Genomic DNA, 6610 nt, shown 5'->3' with positions numbered 1-6610 from the left:
CATGGATACTGAACAAATGTTACAGTTCATGTATTACTAGTAGCATAAGTTCGAAAATTATAATACAACATCAAGTTCAAGGTTATCACTGCCTCTGGATATGAACTAGGAATGGTTCCAATTCTTATCAGATTTGATTTGGGAGGAAAATTATATTTATACATTTGGATATAAAATGCTAGTTTAACAAACAGATGAACAGAATAATAATAATTGGACACGCGGAATTACTTATTAACTAAATGGAAACTGAAGCCTAGCTAAGAAGTTTCATCATGTATATGTCCTAGCAAGCTTTTTTGGAAAGAAAGATGTATATCCCAAATTAGTTATAATAACTTCGAAGATATTTTTAATGTTACCCATGCTAAGGAGATGATAAAACATGACTTCAACAATTTTTAGATATGGTAGATAATCTATCTTAGCATTTTTTTTTACAACTCTGCTAGCATTTTACTCCTATGTTGATATCATAAGCATGGTCAGTTTGTACGCTTTCAGTTACTATGATAACATGTAATGGTCGTGGAAATGGGGTATACACCAATTTATATGGACAAGTCCTAATATTATCTTGTACATTAGGTTTAAATATATGAAGGCATATGATTTCACAAATATAAACTTCGAAAATTCAAATATTTAAGTATTGGTCACAACGTTTTTTTTTATGATTTTTTTTTTCCTCTATGGAACAACTACATATTAACATGTTACATGTTAGATATTATGCCATCTAAGGATCTGGTTATCAATGAAAATAAATTTGCAAGAATTTCTATGTTCATCTTATGTAAACCACTTCCTAAGGACGTAACTATGCAAGCAATTACCTTATCATGACATTCGGTAAATCTTATGACTACGGAAATGGAATTTAGCATATGTATGTTTAGAAGATTTTCATGATCAACAAATGGAGTTTATGCAAGTTCGTTTTAATTTTCCCACTTGTCATACATCTCCTTCCACTCTGAAGACTTCTTGGCTTAGAATTTCAGACGATTGTGGAAACCAATAGATAAGAGAAGATACTAGGATAAGATTAGATAGATGTATGTCTTGATCTCTTCAACTTCTGCCCCAACCAGTAATGTTGCAGTTGATTTTCTTCAAAGCATGCTCTTCCCCTTTCTCCCGAGAGCAATGCTCAAGTTAATATTTCCACCTATGGCTTTCCTAAGTTGGGATAGACACTTTCCTAGATTGTGATATGAAGCAACCTCAATAATATAGTCTAAGCGACCGTCTTAAGTTATATCTACATAATCACTTCTACAGCACTCAACCAAAGAGCCAAAAAGAAGATCCATAAGTCCAATAAAACACTCACATTCTATATTATAGTGATTATATAATGTGTTCGTGCGTCCAAATAAAAATCAGAAGAATGCGTAAAAATATCGGGTTTTATATCCTTAGATTCTAGATACTACATTAATTAAACCGATCTACCCAAACTTACTACCCACTCTAAAACCTCTCACATCTTGTTCGACCAACTATGGCCATAGCATCACGGCTCTCCATAGGTCTTAGAGATATGAGGTAAGTGGTAGCATCAAGTTTTACCATCCTCTTCCCAAAGAAGATGAATACACTCAGGCATGGATAGCACTATAGGCAGGAAGAGATAAACTTTTGAACTAGGTATAGACAAGATTACTCAACTAGTAGTAAAGATTTTCATTTAAAATAATACTTGTTTTGTGTAAACCAAAGTAATAGGCCAACTTTCCATCCTAAGGTTCACAGGTCTCCTAACTAGACTTTTATGCCTAGAGGTCTCAACCATTGCTCTGATACCACCTGAAGCGACCCGACATATTACAAAATAGTAACATGCAAGTCTTCGACATATTGCAAGGGAAGTGAAGTATCTCGAACAATATGTCGATCAGAGTAGCACAACATAAGCATTGGAGCGTCCACTGTACGAAATTATATTACAAGTTTTGAAGAAGATCCAAACTGAAGCATATTACAAGGTTCTGCTACCAAGTACAACAACAACTCCAAAAGAACAAGGAAATTATAACCGAGTTAATACTGAACAACACTCTCAACTACTATCTTGCCGCAACCCATACTACCAACTCTACCGATCAGCACTAGGTTGCCATTGAAGTCCATGTAGTAGTTGACTCATCCTTCGGCGGTTGCCTGCTCCTCGGTCTTCTCCTCCTGGAGGTCCGAATATTCTACTCCCGCATCCACCAGCTCACAATCTAAGAAGGGGGATTTTATAGGAAGGGATGAGTACACGAAGTACTCAACAAGTCCAGGATATATAACAAAACAGTTTTCATGCACTATCAACTACTAGGACCAATGGTCCATCAACTCACAAATTTTCAAAAACATTTCTGAGGAAAGAGTTCAATTTTATTCTGAAATCTATGATCTTCTTGCCTCACGAGCTGTTAGAATCCCCTGTGGATTCCTTTCTCGCCACGTTCGTAGCTCCTTCCCGGAACAGGGAGTGACAATGCCACAATTTTATACACTCTGCAGAGGTGCGTTACTTTACCCACAGACGCCCATGGTTGTGTTTCCGAGGTAGCTAGCCCCATTCACACACCCGTGGACACGAAGCCTTTTCACCCATCTTCTTTGACATACCTCACATCGTAGCTGGCAAAACCAGCTACCTGCCCGGTCAGTTTAATGCCTTCAGTAGAGGCCTTTAGTTTGTTTAGACAGTTGGTCGCCTACAGTAGAGGTCACACCCCAACTGCCATCCCTGGGAGATATGCCGTAAGATGGAATTACTTCAGCTCCGCCCTTCCCAGTCAGGGTCATATGGTCAACGCGGTCACTACGGCGCTTGAGCTCAAGAAGGCAGTTGTTGATTAAATCCTAATGGTGATATCCCTTGTAGTCGAACCCGCCTTCCAATGGCTTCACAGCCTCCACACAGGGTTCGACTACCAGCCATAATAGTTCACCGGCTGCTCCATCAGCCGATCAACATGCATGTCATATTATTTATAAGATACATTTTTGTTTGATGCAGGTGATATATAATAGTAGATTGGCAAATACTTTGATAAAAATAATCAAGGATATGCAAGAATGGACTTGCCTGAGATACTCGAAAGATATAGACAGTACAATGAAGATCCAGTTCATCCATAAGAATCCCAAAGAAGATCCGAACTGAAGAATGCAAATAGAATCCAATCAACACTAAAACGAAAGTGCACATCACTGTATGATGCATGCATGCTTATATCTTCATTTGGCTAGTATTGAAGTATTGATGCTTAACTCAGTTCATGCTTGTTTATCGGGTTTTCTCTTGCATAACATGTTACATCAGGCAGATATGATGGTTCAACAGAAATAGTTGGTTGAGTTGAGTTTTGAGATTTTGACTTTGCTTTCTTTGTAAATAATTATAGAACAGAGCATATGAGTAACGCTGATGGTCTAGCTAAGTAGATTCCAGTAAATTTGATCAAGATTATGCGGGGTTATTTGATCACAACAATTATAATTATGGCTAAAAGGAATTAGACTAGATAGTTAGCTCTAGTGTCAGAAGCTAAACACTTGAATTCTATTGATCACCTAGTGGTACTGCTGGTAACATGCGGACATGCACATACAACAACAATCAAATGCTTGATGGTATTCCTGGATTTGGTTCTTCTACTAAAACCTGAACATATGCTAGAGTAGTGGGGTTACTAGTCTGAACATGAATGGCAAATGCATCTGTGCATGGCTGATCTCTACTAGATAACAACTTACAGTTTTAGTTCTATGAATTGGCTTTCTCATGGTTATATACTTTGTCAGACTTTACTAGGCAATGATAGCAAAACACCTATGGCAGAGCAACATTACCTACGTTTTCAGTTTCGGGATAGTGCACACCGTGGTGCCCAAATGCAAAGATGTTCACTTCCATGGTCTACTATATGAGATGTCCCAAGCTGACCATTAACGGACCATATTATTCATCTTTAGCTCTACTGGCACTTTCGAATTAGATAAGCAAGCATAGTAAATTGGATGGTTTTCGCTTGTTGTATTTTCATAGACAAGCTAACATAGTAAGACTACTGTTGACTGAAACTACAACAATAGTTTACTTGTCCTCTCATCTTTGAAAGAATGTTCTTTAAATAACCTTCTTCTCTGAACTTTATTCAGTCAAGTAAACAACAAGGCACTAATATTCAGAGTAAGACCACATAAATCTAAGTTGGCATTTATACACTTCAGTTTGAAAAGTTAGAGATGTGACTCGGACAGTCTGATGCGATAAAACACTCCTGATCCTCTCTTACTACGGTTCAGTTTAGCTCTTACGTGCAGTCCGAATTAACAAGAAAGTCTGACATCATTTAAAGGACAACACCACAACAGTTCTAAACTCTAAACGGTAAATCTGTATTCTAGTTTTCAGAGGTGAACATGACACTAGTCTTATATATCCCCGGTTTGTGATGACACTAAAATTATCAAGTGTAGGTGCGGTGAGTGCATACACGTATATATATAAAGCAGCATCTCAAATACTGAATCTCATGAGAACTGAGGTGCCTAACGTCTTGATTATTAACCCAAGCTGATGCTCAACTTATTCCATCTAAATCCCCATTTTATATTTTCAGAAATCGTACACTGGATCAGCACACAAGCAAGCCACACATCAATTTTATTTAGATTCTTTGTGCCCTAAAGTGTAAGGTATTACCTGACTGGTTCGGGATTGTAATCTTCCTGGGAAAGGATCTTGGTTGCCCGGGCTCCAGATGATTTTCCTCACCAGCGCCAGTGTGGGCAACAGTTGCCGACAGGCTCGGCGAGCTCCAAAGACGAACGCCCGGCAAGGCCCCCTAGTATTCAGGGTGTCCACCGCGACCTCTTGTTGCTTGCCGATTGCCGCCGCCGATCAGATGTCCGCCATCAGGCAGTGTCCCTCTCCTCCTCCTTTGAATATGGTGCTGGATGGCATGTCACAGGCTTCGATTTGGTGGAGAATCGCTGCAGAACGAGAGGAAGAGGCCTGCGGGAAGGCTACATCGGATAAGTGCTTCAGTCCCTTTCCCTATCTTCGGACTTCTACAAGAGCATGACGTGCCCATGTCTGCATCGCTGGCTGCTCCCCTGTTTGCCAGCTCCTACTACTATTAGCTCTGTCCAAGATACATCGTATAGTGGTTGTTTGGCTAGAAGAAGTGTGATCAGGTTTGACTGCTACACTCCATGGTGAATGACAAATATTTTCTCCATCGATGGATGGATTAGTACGTGAACATAACGAGACATTTAAGTTGCTAGCTTTTCCACCAACGGTATACATATTTCAGTCACTCCTAGAATTTAAATTGGTAAGAAAATATATTTACTAGGGAGTTCAACCAATTTTTAGAAAATAAATTGATTACATAAATTCTTCAAAATTGAACTTGTTCGGTTCAGCATTCAGTGCCTATTTACCCTTGCGGATATTTTTGCAAGTCAGGCATTATCGATGGAATCACGTTCACCAGAAAATTAGTTTTTCTCAAAAACACTATCCGATTAAAATTGAGAATTTCTAGTAAAATCATGATCTCGAGCGCACACTCCGCTATCATGGCTAAACTTATGTTTTCTCCTGCTCAAATCACACAAACATTTCAACCCACATGTATATGAGAAATTTAAATAATTAGTGGCATTTTCTTATTACTCATGTATCTTATTAATTTGTTTCTTGTTGTATTTGTTTTCGGAATTACCTGAGCTCATATTTCTGTTGCAGATATAAGATGCATGCAATGCATGGCAATCATATAGTTCACTCATATATGGTTATCACCATAGCAGTGATTCGATCTAGGCTGCTCTTCAGCCGGCGTGACCTCACCAATAGTACGGTTAAACCTAGCAACATATAATCTCGCTTAAGTATAAACAAAATTTTCTGGCCCGTAGTTTTCTAATTAATTCTATCATGGGTAACTTAACTAAGTCAAAATCTGGGGTTTTACAATCCTTTCCATGGTGAATGCTGGTTCGTGCAATAAAAGGGGAAACTGCCTCCAGCGGTAAAAGAGGAAACTACTCCTTAGACCCAGCTATGCACGAGAACAGGAAATCTCCCTTGTTTCTGCCGTGCATGCAGGGGTAAAAGAGGAAAGTGCCGATACTTTTTCCTCTCCCTAACCCTTCCTTAATAACCACGAAAGCCTTGGGTTGGAGGGAGTAGTCATCTACGCCCCAAACTAAGATCCAATTGTGAATAATGCATCAAGAAAGAACGCTGACATGGTCACCGCACAATGCGGAAGGAGGTGGTGGTGGCGAGGCGACGGGAGCAGCCACATGTGAACCAAGAGATCCGGGAGATGGAGGAGGCGGTCGCTGCGATGCCTGAGGCGTTCGAGGTCATTGCACGGGACCAAACCTGCTACGACGCTGACATGGAAGCGACCCTGCAGACATAAAGGGTGCACTGGGACGGCACTCTAGAGCAGGGCCAGGCACGACACATGGAGGAGGAGTCGCGTCATCGCATCCGCGATGTTGCCCTCACGGTCACGGAGCGGACCTTGCGCCGCCGAGAGGCAAGCATGGCCCACCGCCATGCTCGGGGTGAGTGCGAGAT

This window comes from Lolium rigidum, chromosome 1, assembly GCF_022539505.1.
Source record: "Lolium rigidum isolate FL_2022 chromosome 1, APGP_CSIRO_Lrig_0.1, whole genome shotgun sequence".
Classification (NCBI taxonomy): domain Eukaryota; kingdom Viridiplantae; phylum Streptophyta; class Magnoliopsida; order Poales; family Poaceae; genus Lolium; species Lolium rigidum.
The sequence above is the reverse complement of the archived record's forward strand: the minus strand, read 5'-3'. Positions refer to the sequence as shown.